Source organism: Antechinus flavipes, chromosome 4 (assembly GCF_016432865.1).
Source record: "Antechinus flavipes isolate AdamAnt ecotype Samford, QLD, Australia chromosome 4, AdamAnt_v2, whole genome shotgun sequence".
In the NCBI taxonomy this organism is placed as follows: domain Eukaryota; kingdom Metazoa; phylum Chordata; class Mammalia; order Dasyuromorphia; family Dasyuridae; genus Antechinus; species Antechinus flavipes.
Genome location: NC_067401.1, coordinates 388,658,700 through 388,674,312, shown reverse-complemented (window position 1 = coordinate 388,674,312; position 15,613 = coordinate 388,658,700).

The following is a 15,613-nucleotide window of genomic DNA, read 5'->3' as shown; positions in this document are numbered from 1 at the left end:
GCCCATTACATCTCCCGCTTTCTTTTGTTTTAGAACTCAGGTGGTCATGCCATCCCTGACTTCTCAGGGAGGTGAAAACACTGAAAAGCAGTTGATCATGCCCCCCCCCCCCCAAAAAAAAAGAAAAAAAAAACTCAGGAAGGGAGGTGTGAAAATACTAAAAAGGAGATAATCACACCCACCCTGACATCTCAGGAAGAGAGATGAAAAAAAAAAAAACACCAAAGGGAAGTGGGGTGTCAAGCCAGATACTGTTAGCGGGTTTCTGGGCTGAAGGGTCTTTACTAGAAACAGATATGCACAAACCCATCAGCATGGGAGGTATTAAACAAGCACATACTAATAACGCACAGATTGTTTCATGTGTCAAGGAATCCAATGATTATTAATCCAATGTTATTAATAATGTAATTACTTTTGGAAATGCTTTTCTTACTGGAGTAAGAGCAGCAGCAACATATATTTGACACATAGTAGGGCTGTTTTTCATTCTGTGTGGCAAAACTGTCCATTCATATCTTTTATAAGGCTCAGCTAGTTAACGCTGGGCACTGAGAAGGCAAATCTTTTCATATCCGCCTTATCCAGAGGGAAAGAATAGAAACAATCCTTAATATCTATGACCCAAAGAGACCATTCTCTAGGCAATTGAGTAGGAGATGGAAGTCCAGGCTGAAGAGTTCCCATAGTTTCCATCTGTTCATTTACCTTTCTTAAATCAGTCAACATCCTCCATTTTCCAGATTTCTTTTTTACAACGAACACTGGGGAAGAATTCCAAGGACTTAGAGAAGGTTGTAAGTGTCCTTGGTCAAGTTGCTCCTGTACTATATCTAATAAGGCCTGAATTTTATCGCCAGCTAAGAGCCACTGTTCTATCCACACTGGTGTATCAGTTTTCCATTGAATGGAAACAGGTGAAAGTGTTGGCAGGCCTTCAACAGAAGCCCTGCTTAAAAAACTGACATACTCATTTTAAATCCTAATTGTTGTAAAATGTCTCTTCCCCACAGATTGATGGGGAATTTTTCAACTATAAAAGGAGTAAAAACTCCTGTTTCACCTTCTTCAAAAGTCCATCTCAAGGGGGTAGCACAAACTTCAGCTGCTATTGATCTTCCTACTCCAGACATGTAGGTGTCTGCCTTAATCTTTGGCCAGTTGGCACCTCTAATGACCATACGATCTGCACCAGTGTCTACCAATCCTTCTAATGGTATGTAGATAGTGAGCATAGGTCGATCAGCTGTCACAGTTGCTGTCTAGAATATTCCTGGATTTTGTTGCTTGGAGTCAGAATCTGGGCAACTGGTCCAGAGTGTCTATTAGGGAGTTTGTATTAGTAAACCTGATGCTATTACTTCTCCTGGTTGATAAGTCACACATTGTCTATTTGTATTAGTGACTGGGATATTATCTACACATTATCCAGTTTCCCACATCAGTGTTTGGATGGATACTGTTTTATATGTACTCTCAGGAGGTGAAATGGTCAAGCCTACTGTGCCTGGGGGCAAGGGATCCATAGGTTGGGGAAGAACAGATTTCATCTCTTCAGGGGGTATCTCAGTTGTTCCAGTTACATTCAACTCTATTCTCCCCAATTGTAATCCCTTTCTCCCATCAAATGGCTTCCTGGCTGATTGGTCATGTCTGGGTATTGAACTTCTAAAGGATCTCGGGTATAGCATTAGCTGCCATCCTGCCCCAAATATTTTTTGCCTTGGGCCCTGGGGCTGAGCTCCTCATCCCCTTTCCCTGAATCAGTCTACATTCTGATGCCCAATGGAAGCCTCTGTTGCATTTTGGACATGGGGTTTTGGGTCTTGTTCTCCCACCCTGTTTTCTCACTTTGTCTCTTTGCCAACATTGAGCTTTCAGATGTCCTACTTTACCACATTGAAAGCACTGACGATTCTTTCTGAAATCCTTTGCCAAAAGGGACCCTGTCTTCCCATGTTGGGATCTTGGGAAGTCTGCATCATACCCTGGCTATAAAAGGCATCCTAGTGTAATTCTTCTATAAACCTCATTAGCATTTTCTTTAACAAGTTGCCTTATCATAATTTCTGTTGCTTCATTTTCACCAATAGTTCGTAATTGGCAAAGAGTTCATTTGGCCCTTGTGATATTTTTGTGAAGGCCCCTTCCTTGTCCTATTTACCTGGAATAACACTCCATGCTTTGACAGCAGGAGAAGCACTTTGCTCATATGTTGCTATGGGGTAATTAATCTGTAGTGAAATGTCTGCATAAGAACCTATACCTGTTAGTTGGTCACAGGTGATTGGAGTATTAACTCCACTTTGACTATTTTGTTGGACTTGTGTCCTATAGAATTCACTATATTCAGAGAGCCACAACAAGTTTTGTCCAGGTTCTAAGCATGTCCTTGCTATAGATTTCCAGTCACTAGGCATTAAGACTTCATAAGCCAAATTCTGTAATAACATCTTACATAAGATAATGTAGTCCCATAAAGAGTGCAAGCCTTTTTCAGGTCTTTGATGATTTCTAGATCAAAAGAAGCATATCTTCTACTTTCTTGACCTGAAGAGTTAAACTGTTGAATCCCACAGTATACATTTCTATTCTCAAATCAGCTGTATTCTGCCCTTCTCCTGTGGTTTTAAGTTGTGCCTTTTGCAATCTAGTCATAGGAGGGAGTGATTGATGGGGGGGAGGTGCTGGTGATATCACTGCCCCTCCCACTCCTCCTTCTCCCTCCATCCCGGAAGGTGAAGTTGATGGGGGCGTGTCAATGACTTGCTCAGGTGTAGGCGGGGTTGAAGCTGAGCTGTGAGAGAGAATCACCAGGCCCTTCAAGTTCACTTAATAAGTCCTCATGCTCTCTGGTGATATTGCCATTAATCTGTCCTTTGTCTTCCTCTTTTTCTTCACACTTCCTTATCTGACTGTTTTTAAAACTTCTTTTTTCTATTGGGATTCTTTAAGGCCAATTGTATTATGTTGTATATATATAGAATATTTCTTTGGAAATTGAATCAGGACCGTTATCATTATAATATTCACATAGTTGATCTCCTACTAGTTTCTAATTATCTGCCTCTATTTCTTCTTCCTTGAAGAACCAAGGGGACATGCATTCTATTGTATCCAGGATTCCATCAATCTGCTCCCAAGGCACAATTAAACCCTGTCTCTTTATCAGTCTGAGTAGGCTTCCTGTAGATTTCCTTGAGGTGGGGTTGCGATTGGGGTGTGGGTGAGGGAGAATCTCCTAATATCTGCCCCATTTCAGCTAAAAACTGGTTTAGCTCTTAACAAAGTAAGTTCCTTGTTTGCCTATTAAAATACTCACCCTATTTCCTGGTCACATGGGACTTCTTCAGTGAAATTAGGGTCCTTAGTTCACACGCTGGGTGCCAAAATGTAAAGTTCAAGCTAGCTCCCCTGAGGCCTCAGAATCAGCCAGAGTCAGGATAAGCAAAAGTCCTTGGTCTTTCTTTAGAGGGAGAAGTGAAGGGGATGCCACATGCTCTCCATTGACCGACCTCCCTTCTCCTCATCTTCCTCCAAAGTGACTCTGGCTTGTCTCACTCCACCTCCTAATCCCTCCTTCGATTATCTGTATACACCAAAAGATTGAGACAGCATGGAGTAGTGAGAAGGGCCATTTTCCAAGCATATGTTAATAAGTATTGTCCAATAGGCAATTAGCCGTAAGTGCTTGGTTGTTTGATCCTAGTGCACCTATTCAGAGTTTCAGCCCTTTACACTGGACACAATGCTGTTTGAGAGCTGCTGGCTGACTCAACTGATCCCATGTGGTCTTGAACTTGTCTGCCCTATGTGGGGGGCTGCCAGAGGCCTGAAATTCCATTCTGTCTGCATAATATCCTTCCTGCCCTCCACATATCTGCAGACCCAAGGTCCTTCAAGGAAATGCTTCCCTGAGAATCAAAGTAAGTAGAAGGGCCTGAGAAAGTCCCTCCAAAGCAATGCCCCATGGGAACTGCAGAGTGGCCCAGCAGATCCCTCCTGCATGGGGACAGCCCCAGGAAAAAAGGCAGCCTGGAGCACCCAGGTTCATTTGGATACTTATCCAGAAGCCTCTAGTCAACCACAGACGTAATAACAGTATTAATCATTGCTAACATTAATAGAGCACTTATTGTGCTAAGCACTTTGCGATTATTTTCTTCAATCCTCACAACCACCCTGGGAGATAGGTGTTCTTATTCTCATTTTACAGTTGGGGAAACTGAGGCAGAGGCAGCATTTGTGAAGTGACTTGCTCAGATCACAGCTAGTGCCTGAGGCTACATTTGAACTCAGGTCTTCAAACACTTCAAAACCTTCCTGCTTCAGAGGCAAGTGATCAGGTCCAAGGAAGAACTAGGTGTGCAACAATAACATGAGTGTGAGTCCTTGGAATAAAATATGAAACCCATTTTTAAAAATTAAAGCCTTTTATTTCCAAAACACATGAACAGATAATTTTTCAACATTGATTGACCCTTGCAAAACCTTGTGTTCCAAATTTTCCCCTTTCCCCCTACCTCCTCCCCTAGGTATTTTAACATGTTAAAATATATGTTAAATCCAATATAGGTAAACATACAATTATCTTGCTGCACAAGAAAAATCAGATCAAGAAGGAAAGAAAATGAGTAAGAAAACAAAATGCAAGTGAACAACAACAAAAAAGTGTTATGTTGCAATCCACACTCAGTTCCCCAGTCTTTTCTCTGGGTACAGAAGGCTTTCTTCATCACAGGATCATTGGAACTGGCCTGAATCATCTCATTGTTGGAAAGAGTTATGTCTATCTGAGTTGATCATCATATAGTGTTGTTGATGTGTATAATGATCTCCTGGTTCTGCTCATTTCACTCAGCATCAGTTCATGCAAGTCTCTCCAAGCCTCTCTGTATTCATCCTGCTGGTCATTTCTTATAGAACATTCATATACCATACCATAAGCAACACTGGTGTTTAGAAGAAGGAGCCGCAGCCTCTCTATGGAGTCCGGCTCAGCCAAAAGCCTTCATTTTATAGCTAAAGCAAGGAGCAGGGATGTGCCCGTGGCCACACAGCAAGTGAGTAATAATAGTAATAATAAAATAGCATTCACATAAGGCCTGCTGTGTGCCAGGCACTGTGCTTAGTGCAGGGGATGTGATACAAAAAGTGAGAAGTTTACTGCTTCCAAGGATGTCAAGCCCAGGGAAGAAGCTCTCTCTCCAGTAAGGCGGTCATTCGGCGTTACCCTGTCCCAGGAGCTTTCCATCTGATCAATCTGATTCTTGTGCTTAGAGCAAGATGGGGCAGAAGGTGGCAAGATGGCCTGGGTAGACTTCTGGATAGGGTGGTGGTTTGGGGGGCTAGGCTGGCTCAATATAAATTAGCTAAATTGTCATTCACTCAGTTTCTGACCAAAATAGTCTTCACGATATCAAGCCAGGAGTTCAAAAGCCAGCAAAGATTGAACTCTCCCAGCACTCGGAGTTCCTATGCCGGGCTGTTGATTATAGGTGAGCAGCGACTCCCGAAGGCAGCACAGAGGGCCAGATGTGTGTCTGGATACTCCTTACAATTCTTTGTCAGGTAGAGTTTCTGAAGGAGGAAGAAAACCTGAGCCCCCAGGACAACCATTCTGGTTTGTGACTGAAGAATGGCGTTTGTTCTAGTACAGAGGCTCCTAACCTCTTCTGTGTTATAAACCCTTTTGGTAGTCTGAGGAAACCTATGAATCCCTTCTCAGAATAGCATCTCCATTCATAATGGAAGGATTGCCACATTTCAGTTAAAGGTTAGTGAAAATAAAGATGTCATTTTCCCCCCTCCTCTAGTTTCATGAACTTCCCTGAAATACGTCTCTGGATTTCACCAACCCTAAATTAGGAATCCTTGCCCTAGAGGGAAGGCAAAGCCCAAGTAACAGATGGGATTAAAACAGGACTTCTTATCTCTATGCCGGGTCTCCTTATCCTCCCTGGAAAATGAAGGTAGTTTTTTTGGGTGGAGCTGAGATAATGTCAGTGCCTGGAGGTGAGATAATGTCAGTGCTTTGGGGAGTCCCTTTCTTCTTTCCCCTTTCCCCTTGGGATAGTTTCTACTTCTCTTATCTGATTCATGAGTGCTACCTTGGGGAAGGGAGCTTTTCTAGAACTGGGAATTTTTTAATTGGGAATTATACTGGGAATAGAGTTTTTTAAAATAGCTTTTATTGATAGAACATATGCATGGGTAATTTTTCAACATTGTCAGGGACTAGAGTCTTTAGAGAATGGCATTGTCCTGCTAGGAGCTGGACAGAATATGGCTCTGTTTAATCTAATCTAACATGAATTCATTAATCACTTGTTAAATGGCATGAGGCTACTCACTGAGAATGACAAAGGCAAAAAATACAAAAGGATCTTAGTCTACCTGGGGTCAGGGGGTGGGGCACATTGGGATGGGATCACTCATAAACAGCTAAATGAAAATAGATTTGAGGAGGGAAGAGAGCACTAAGAACAACAGGTATGAGCAAAGGCTTCCCGTGGGAGTTGATACATCAGCTGCCTTGAAGGATATGAAGAATTCTAAGAGGCAAGAGCTAAGAAAGTGTATTTCAAGCTGGGTTCACAGCTCAAGCAGAAGCCCAGAGATGGGAGATAGACTGAGTTCAGAAATGACTAGACATTTAGAACCCAAAGAGTTTTAAAGATCATTTAGTACAATTCTCCAAACCTTTACAAACTGGTACTCTGGAACCTGATAGGCCCAATGTCCAAAGAAAGTAAGAAAGCTAGGGCTAAAGTCCAGATTTCCTGACTTTGGGTCCAATGCTCTTCCCATAGCCAGTGCTTTGGGCCCTGAGTTCTGGGCCTATGTAATCCAGAAGAAAGAATGTGCCTCACATTTTCTGTCTGGGGAGTAAGAAAACTAAGAGAGGACAATGTGGTCACTTTTTAAGGATCTGGGCTCTGGAGTATTTAATCAAAGGACTTAGGTTTCTTCTGCTTGACTTCAGAGGGTAAAACTAGAAACAGTAGGGAAAGTTACAGAGAGGTACATTTTGGACTGATAGAAAGAAAAAACTTATTGATAATATTCATTTATTCTTTTAATAATTTTATTCTTAGTGTAAGGAGCACAATAATAAACATTTGCATATAAAAATACGACAGATAAAGAAAATTTTTATATTTTTTATATTTGGTTTTTACAAATAAATTCAACATGTAAATTTTTGTTTTGTTGTTATGGGCCAGAACTCTAAACTTGAAACTAAGGATTCTTACAAGGTACTAAGTCAGTGGAATTGATAGAGACAATAGTTAACTAATTTAGCATGGTTCAATATGATTGATTTAATCCTATAAGGAGATGTTAAGGGCCAGAACTTGAAACAAGGTACTAAGTGGAATTGAGGAGACAGTGGTTAAATCTAGTTTAGCGCTGATTTAATCCTACAATGGTTTCCTAGTGATATAATGATTGGTTTATATTTAGTGTGGGGCTTATAAGCTAGGAGCCTCAGCCAGGAGTCAATCGGGGAGATTCAGAAGCCAGAGAACGTAGGCGGGAGCTCAAGCTCTCAGCACCAAAGAGAGAGATAGGCCTCCAGAAAAATTAGACGAAGCCCCAAGTGAAGAACAATAAAGGATTTGGACTTTAACCCCTGTCTACTCGTGTGGTGATTACTGAACTGAAAGAAGGCTGCTCCCAGAGACCCCAAGGAAACCTCAACCAAAGGAACATTACATTTTAGAGAGAACATTATATTTTTAAAATTTTTATATATTTTTATTTTCATTTTTAAATTTTTTTAAACGTAACTTTTTAAAAATATCCATCCATTTCAAAAGGAAAGAAGGAAGGAAAGAAAGGAGGGAGGGGAGGGAGGAAGGGAGGAAAAAAGGGAGTGAAAGAAGGGGGAGGAAGGATTCCTCACAATTAGTTCAGTGTTTCATCAGATGATGAAACTTCCACCACTAGATGGTGTCTTTCTTTCTTCTTTCTTGTCAAAAAGTAGATCTGTTTAGAAGAGATTATAGACAAAATGCCACCAGGAATGACAAATATGAATTAGATTTGGGAGAGCAATAGGATTGCCAAGAAAAGGAGTTTGAAAGAGTCCATTATAGGAATATGCGTAGATGGCTTTAAAAAAAAATTATTAATTAAAGCTTTTTATTTACAAAGCATATGCATGGGTAATTTTTCCAACATTGACCCTTGCATAGCCTTTTGTTCCAATTTTTCCCCTCCTTCCTCCCCTCCCCATCCCTAGCTGGTAGGTAGCCTAATACATGTTATATATGTTAAAATACATATTAAATCCAATATATGTATACATATTTATCCAGTTATCTTGCTGCACAAGGAAAATCAGATCAAGAAGGGGAAAAAAAAAAAAAACTTGAGAAAGAAAACAAAATGCAAGCAAATAAGAGAGAGTGAGAATGCTATGTTGTGTTCCATACTCTGTTCCTCTTCATCACTAAACAATAGAATTGGTTTGAATTCTCTCATTGTTGAAGAGATCCACATCCATCAGAATTGATCATTATAAAATCTTGCTGTTGCCGTGTATGATGATGATCTGGTTCTGCTTATTTCACTCAGCAACAGTTCATGTAAGTCTCTCCAGGCCTTTCTGATCATTTCTTATAGAACAATATTCCATAACATTCATATACCACAATTTATTCAGCCATTCTCCAATTGATGGGCATCCACTCAGTTTCTAGTTTCTGGCCACTATAAAGAGACTTGCCACAAACATTCTTGCACATACAGGTCCCTTTCCCTTCTTTAGTATTTCTTTGGGATATAAGCCCAGTAACACTGCTGGATCAAAGGGTATGCACAGTTTGATAACTTTTTGAGCATAGTTCCAAATTGTTCTCCAGAAGGGTTGGATCCATTCACAGTTCCACCAACAAGAGTTGGCTCCAGTTTTCCAGAGATATATTGGCCAGGCTCTTGCTCCTTTAATAAATTGGTGAGGAAATCTTTTAATTCTAGGAGGCCAGAATCTAACCTCTCAAATTTGAGAAATCTCAAATTTGGGTTTTCTGTGAAGTAACCCCTACGGTAGGGAAAATATACTTATTTTTTCAAGTTATAGAAATATATGTATTTACATTTTCAGGAACATTATTGTCATCCCAAATGCTTGGGAAGGGAAAGTCTATTCTTAAGAACTTCAGTTTCTGTTCTGTGAGACAGAAAAGGAAATAGAAAATCAGAAGGCACCAGGAACTTCAGGTCTGGGAACCTCAGGCCAATTGGGCAACCACATTCAACTTCACTATGAGTTTTTCCTCAAAGCTGCCATCAATGGCTCCTGTTTGAGAGTAGAGTCCCTAGGTAATGCCATCATACCTAGAATCTGGCCTCAGACACTAACTCTGTGACTGTGGACAAGTCACCTAACCCTGTTTGTCTCTGTTCCTCAGCTATAAAATGAGCTAGAGAATCAAATGGTAAACCATTCCAGTGTCTTTGCCAAGAAAATATCCTGTATACTGTGACATATTTAACATGTATAGGACTGCTTGCCATTTGGGGGAAGGGGTGAAGGAAGGGGAGAAATCGGAACAGAAGTGAGTGCAAGGGATAATGCGGTAAAAAATTACCCAGGCATGGATTCTGTCAATAAAAAAATTATAATTATTTAAAAAAAAAAAAAGAAAACTATCCTGAAGAATAGGATACAACTGAAATGACTGAACAACAAATTGTAAAGCCTCTTTCCTGGGTCCTCCCTTTATTAGGGATATGGAGTAGGGTGTGTCTTGGCAAGGTTAGGTTGAACCCCAAACCTTGAGTATGACCCTAAAGGGGAGCAGAGCCTGGAATCTCATCTTGGGCAATGCCCATCTATTGTGCACAAGCGCTTACAGAACCAAGGGTCCCATACTCATCGCCTTTGCCTTCCTAGGACCCCAAGTGTTCCCTTTTTTGGTGGAGCAAGTGGACAAGGAGAAGTAGCATCTGGCTTGGCCCAGGTGTGAGTTATATACATTGATTTGTTCTTGCAATAATCTGCCTCCCTGGATTCCATCAATACCCATCTTTCTCTCCTCCCCCAGGCTTCAGTTCAATATTCCACACTTAGACTTAAGAAAACAGAGTCTTAGTTTACAGTTGGCTTCTGACGCAAAGATAAAGCTCAGGAATGTTTTGCCTCAGTCCCACTCAGCTCTCTTCCCCAGGCTCACCTCTGAGCCAGTCTGACTCACAGCTACTGCACTTCTTACTGCATCTGTCTACCTCTTCTCCGACTTTCCCAATCTTTTCTAAGTTTGACCCTATTCTTCACAGAATGGTTCTTAGCAACTGAGTAGTTCATCCCATAGTAGAAAGAAATCTCAGCTACACTTAATTGTGCCCTCATCAGTCCTAGAAGCAACAAGTGATCAACCCAATGAGGAGATCTCAGACAGCTGCTTGTGGACAACCCTTATTAGGAAGTTTTCCCTGATGTCAAGTCTACATTTTCCACTTACCTATGAGCAGAGGCCTGCTAAGGCTCTTTCTTCTGAGATCCACTGAAATCCACTTTGACATGATAATGTTTCAGATAACTGAACTCTCTGTTCCTCTCTGTGGCTCTGTCTCTATCTGTTTCTCTGTCTCTCTGTATCTTTCTTACTCTCTGTCCTTTTTCTTTATTCTAAAACTATCCCCTTTCTGCCTTCATAATTTCTTACAGCACAATCATATTCTAGCACAGTTATATACCACAACTTGCTCAGCCATTCCCCAATTGATGAGCATCTCCCCAATTTCCAATTCTTTGCCATCACAAAAAGAGCTGCCAGAAATAATTTTATACATAGAGGTCCTTTTCCTTTTCCCTTGATCTCTGGGAGTATGAGCGTATTGCTCGGTTGATAGGTATATACAATTTAATAGTTTTTTGGACATGGTTCCAAATGGCTTTCCAGATTGGACTAGTTTAAAACTCCACTATAAGTGCCTTAGGTACTTTCCCCCCCACAGTTCTTCCAGCATTTTTAATATTCTTTTCTTGTAGAATATGGGCAAACCCTGAGAATCAAAAATTCTGTGCTAAATCTTAAGGCTTTGCCACCTCCTTCTAGATAGGTATACCGATAGACCTTGTTAAACAGAAAATCCCACTTCCTTACACAAGCAAGGAGGCAGGCCCTGATCTCAGCACATTTAGTTCCCCTACTCCTCCCAAGAAAAATAGTGCAATTTTTAAGAAGCCAGAACAAATCTAGGGAGCTTAGAATGCTGGAGGAGATTCATTTTGTATCTGTCCCTCCTAAATTGCCTGCATTATAAGAAATGGCAATTTAAAAAATTAAAATACTGCATTAGCTTAATAAAGTTTCATACCTAAAATAGTTCTCCCTGCTACCTGTAATTTATTACAACTCTGATGCAAAACTCTCCTCAATAAGCAGGGACTTAGACTTCCACTGACCCTTTATTCAGACTTCCAGTGGGGGAGATAAGATTTTAGGATGAGCAGGAAAACCTGACCATTTCGACCTGTTGAGCTGACCAAGTTGAGCTGTCAGAGTTAGACAAACGAGAAGGGAAGGAAGAATTAGGGTGTTATAATCTAACTAGAGCCTGAATTTGTAACTGAAATATATATTTCCAAATTGTGATTTGAAGGCTTTTGCAGATGTTGAAATATTTTAGTGTTGTTTTTTTTTTTAAATGTTGGGATGAGGTTTGTAGCTCTTTAGGATTAAAATTACATGAAAAGAGTAATGAAGACCTTTAAAAAAAAGTTAGTCTTTCCCCTGGAGGTTGACAGATTCATTGTTTCAGGAGAAGGTGATTTCACCCCCTAGAGGATGCTAAGAAAACCTCAAAGCAAAAGAGAAAAAAAAAAGTTAAGCTTTATCAGGGGAAAATTAAATTTTAGGATATTGTAGTCACATCATTATATTTTCTTCACTGAATGATTGAATAAAACTTATTGTTTAGATATATTAGAAGCAAAATTCCTTAGAAGAAAGTGGACTAGATCATGTAACTCAAAATTTGAATAGGAGAGATTCAGTGGAATTAGACTGTATATGATTGGGAAATAAGATGAAATGGATAAAGTAGTGAAGGTAAGTGAAATGGCAAATTAGAAGGTTTTGAGATTTGGGGTTTTTTAATAAAAGTCAAGCAGAAGAGAAAAGCAAGAAAGTTGAGATGAGAGGATGATAGGTAGAAAATTAAAGTTAGAATCCATTTGTACTGATAATGTGAGGTAAGACTGAATTTAGGGAAAGGTTTGAGAAAACTTTCTATCTCATGGACATAAGAAGTATATAAGAAACTAAGATGATTTGGAGAAATGCCTATTGGCATTTTAAGATTGACAGTACTCTATCAAGTTATAATACATATCAAATAGAAATAAATTTGCAGTATGGAATTATTTAGGGTATAGCATACTAAAATTCTTTCCTTGAAGGAACATTTTCCCTAAGGAAACAAATCTAGTTAAATAGATTTTATAAGTAAACTAAGTCAAGTTACAGATAAAACATTGGAGACTCCTATATTTAGAACACTATAAGGCTACATTTAAAAATCACAATGGCTAATGGAAAGGAAGGGATTTATATGTCACTAAAATAATCCCTGGAAGCTAGAGTACCAGGAGGATGCGTTGCAATTTTTATGTGAGGGATATACAGTCATTACATTATTGTTTATGATTTTCACATTTTAGAGTGCATTATGGACCCTAAATGAGGGAAATGAGAATGTTAGATTGCCACCACAAATCTGTGGAAGCTAACTGAAAGCAGTGGGCCCTTGGGAAAATTGAGATTTTGAATACTGCCATTTATTACCTGAATCCAGATTTGATTGAATTTGTCCTTAAACTAAATTATATGATTTTATTTAAAGTGAGATATGTTCTTCTAATAAGATAACTATGGTGTTTAACCCTCTATAAGTGTATCCGACCTTAATGCAAAATATACTTGATATTATTAAAGCAAATATGCTTAGAAAATATATGGGAAAAAATTAAAAATATAATAGCTTCAAAATTATTCTATATTGCTTTTTGAATGCCATTAATATAGAATACCATATTGAGAGAATGAAATGTTTTCTACATAACATGATTTTTAAAAATACACTCAACTGAATTGATGTTACTTGACTAAAAATTAATTTTGTTTGTTTTAAACTTTATAATGTTTATATTATTATGAGACTTCTAATTTTTCTTGTATAGTGATTTTTGGGAAATCACTATATAAGATAATGTTAAGTATTTTAAAAACGTTATTGAGAGTGATGCAATTGTCTCCTAAAATTTAATTTCTCTTTTAATCTGGATGCTGTTAGATTAAGAAGTGGAGTGTTAGAAAATGTGGTTACATCATTTCAAAACTGCTAAGCGTTTAATTGTATATATTTCATTTAAATAACTAATTATGATAATTGACTCTGGGAAAATACAACAGATTTTTCAAGTTCTCTTATCTATGAAGTGCTTTGGGGATTTACCAAGTTCCTTGGGGCCTTCTATTTGAGCAAAGTTATAAATATTATTAGCCCTGCTGACAGCATATTGTGAAATTCTCAAGTAATGAGGTGGTTTAATAAGAAATTAGGACCTCTCACAGTTGAAGTAATGGGTTGTACAAGTTTGTTTTATAAGAATGGATTTTTGTTTAATAGATTGGCCATTGCTTATTTTTTGAAACTTTTATATATTTATTGATTTTAAACTTAAATTGAAAATAGGAAGAGGAAAGACAAAACAAAACAAAACATTGCCATGGGTATAGCAGAATATAAAAGAGGATTCAAGATATAAAAGCAATAAGAAAGCCTGCCATAAAACGAATACTACACATTTTGTTCAGACCTGTCATTGCTTATTAAAATAGTAGAATTGGGCCTGGAATAGTGTTATTAAAGTTACACTTTTAAGCCATTTTAGTCTCAATAGACCCCAGATTTAAAGATTTTATTTTGGATTTATGTGGATATAAATCCAGAATGAAAGCTTATAGTGGATCAGATCTTCCTGATTCCAAGCCTGGTACTCTATCCACTGTACCACTTAGCTGCCTGGGATTATTTTAGTGACAAGTAAATCTCTTCCTTTCATTTAGTCCATTGTGACTTCTTTTAAATGCAGCTTTGTAGTTTTTTAAATGTAGGATTTTGTAAGCTCTTATTATTCGTAACCTGACTTAGTTTACTTACAAAGTCTATTTAACTAGATTTGTTTCCTTAAGAAATATATGAGTTTTTGACTTTGTTCTAATTTGATTTGTTCAGCTTTAATTGAAGAAAGCATTAGATACCGAATTTGTTTTACTAAGCCTTTGTGACTTTTATGATCTAAACCATAAAGGTGGTTATAAGGTTAAAAAAAATTCTCTGCCTTTCTAATTTTCTACATACAGACTTTAAGTTTTCTATATAAAGACTTGTTAAAAAGTTCAATCTAGGTTCAGGGTTAGTTTTTTGAATCCTGAATCTGTGCTTAATTTTTTTTTTCCTGTGAGGTTTTTACCTCTATGATTTCTGTGTCTTGGTAGATTTTTTCTCTAGCAATAACCTACCATCCAAACTCAAAGTGGACACATTTCTCATCATAAAGTTTTTTTTTTTCTTTTCTCTTTAAAACTTAAATAAAAAATAGAAAAAACCCCACTCATATGCATAGTAGAACATATCCATTCCAAGAAAGCATATATAATAGAATGTATTATATTCAGAACTGTCCATCTTTTCTTTGCTTCCTTGTAGGTTTTTTGTTGTTCTCTGCTGTGCACTTTTTATTTTATTCTTTTTTCCCCCTTCCTCCCTACCTCCCCAGGAAGGCTACAGTTAATCATGGATGTATTTGTGTTTACATACACACACACACACAAACACACACAATATACATATATACACACTCATGTGCACACATACATATATACACATAGACACATTCATACATACATATACATGCGTTATCTCATTTCCTATCCTTCTAACTCTTGTACTTTACTACTAACTGCTAACTTGCCTTGCTATTACTTAACCTCACCCACTCTACCCCAAAGATCCCTCCTGTATCCTCTCCCCCTCCCTTTTCCCTCTTTATCCCTTTCCCATTAAATCTATACACCTTAACTTATTCCCATTAATCTACACATCTTTCTATATCTCACATTAACCTATTCCCTCCACCTCTTATTTATAAGATTTTGGAGAGTATTATATCATGTTATACCCTTCTAGGTGTGTGTGTGTGTGTGTGTGTGTGTGTGTGTGTGTATCTTATTATTAAATTTACTTTTTATTAAATTACTTTTTAGAATCACATCATAATCAGCTCTACCCCAATCTTTCTTTTATTTATTATTTATTACTCAATTACTATTGACAATTTTAGATATATGATTTACATTTCCATGTATAAAACATAGTTTTATGGACATGTATACATATATTGTATTTAACATATACTTTAACATATTTAACATGTATTGGTCTATCTGCCATTTGGGGGAGGGGGTGGAGGGAAGGAGGGGAAAAATTGGAACAAAAGGTTTTGCAACTGTCAATGCTGAAAAATTACCCATGCATATATTTCGTAAATAAAAAGTTATAATAAAAAATTTAAAAAAATAGTTTGTCCTTATTG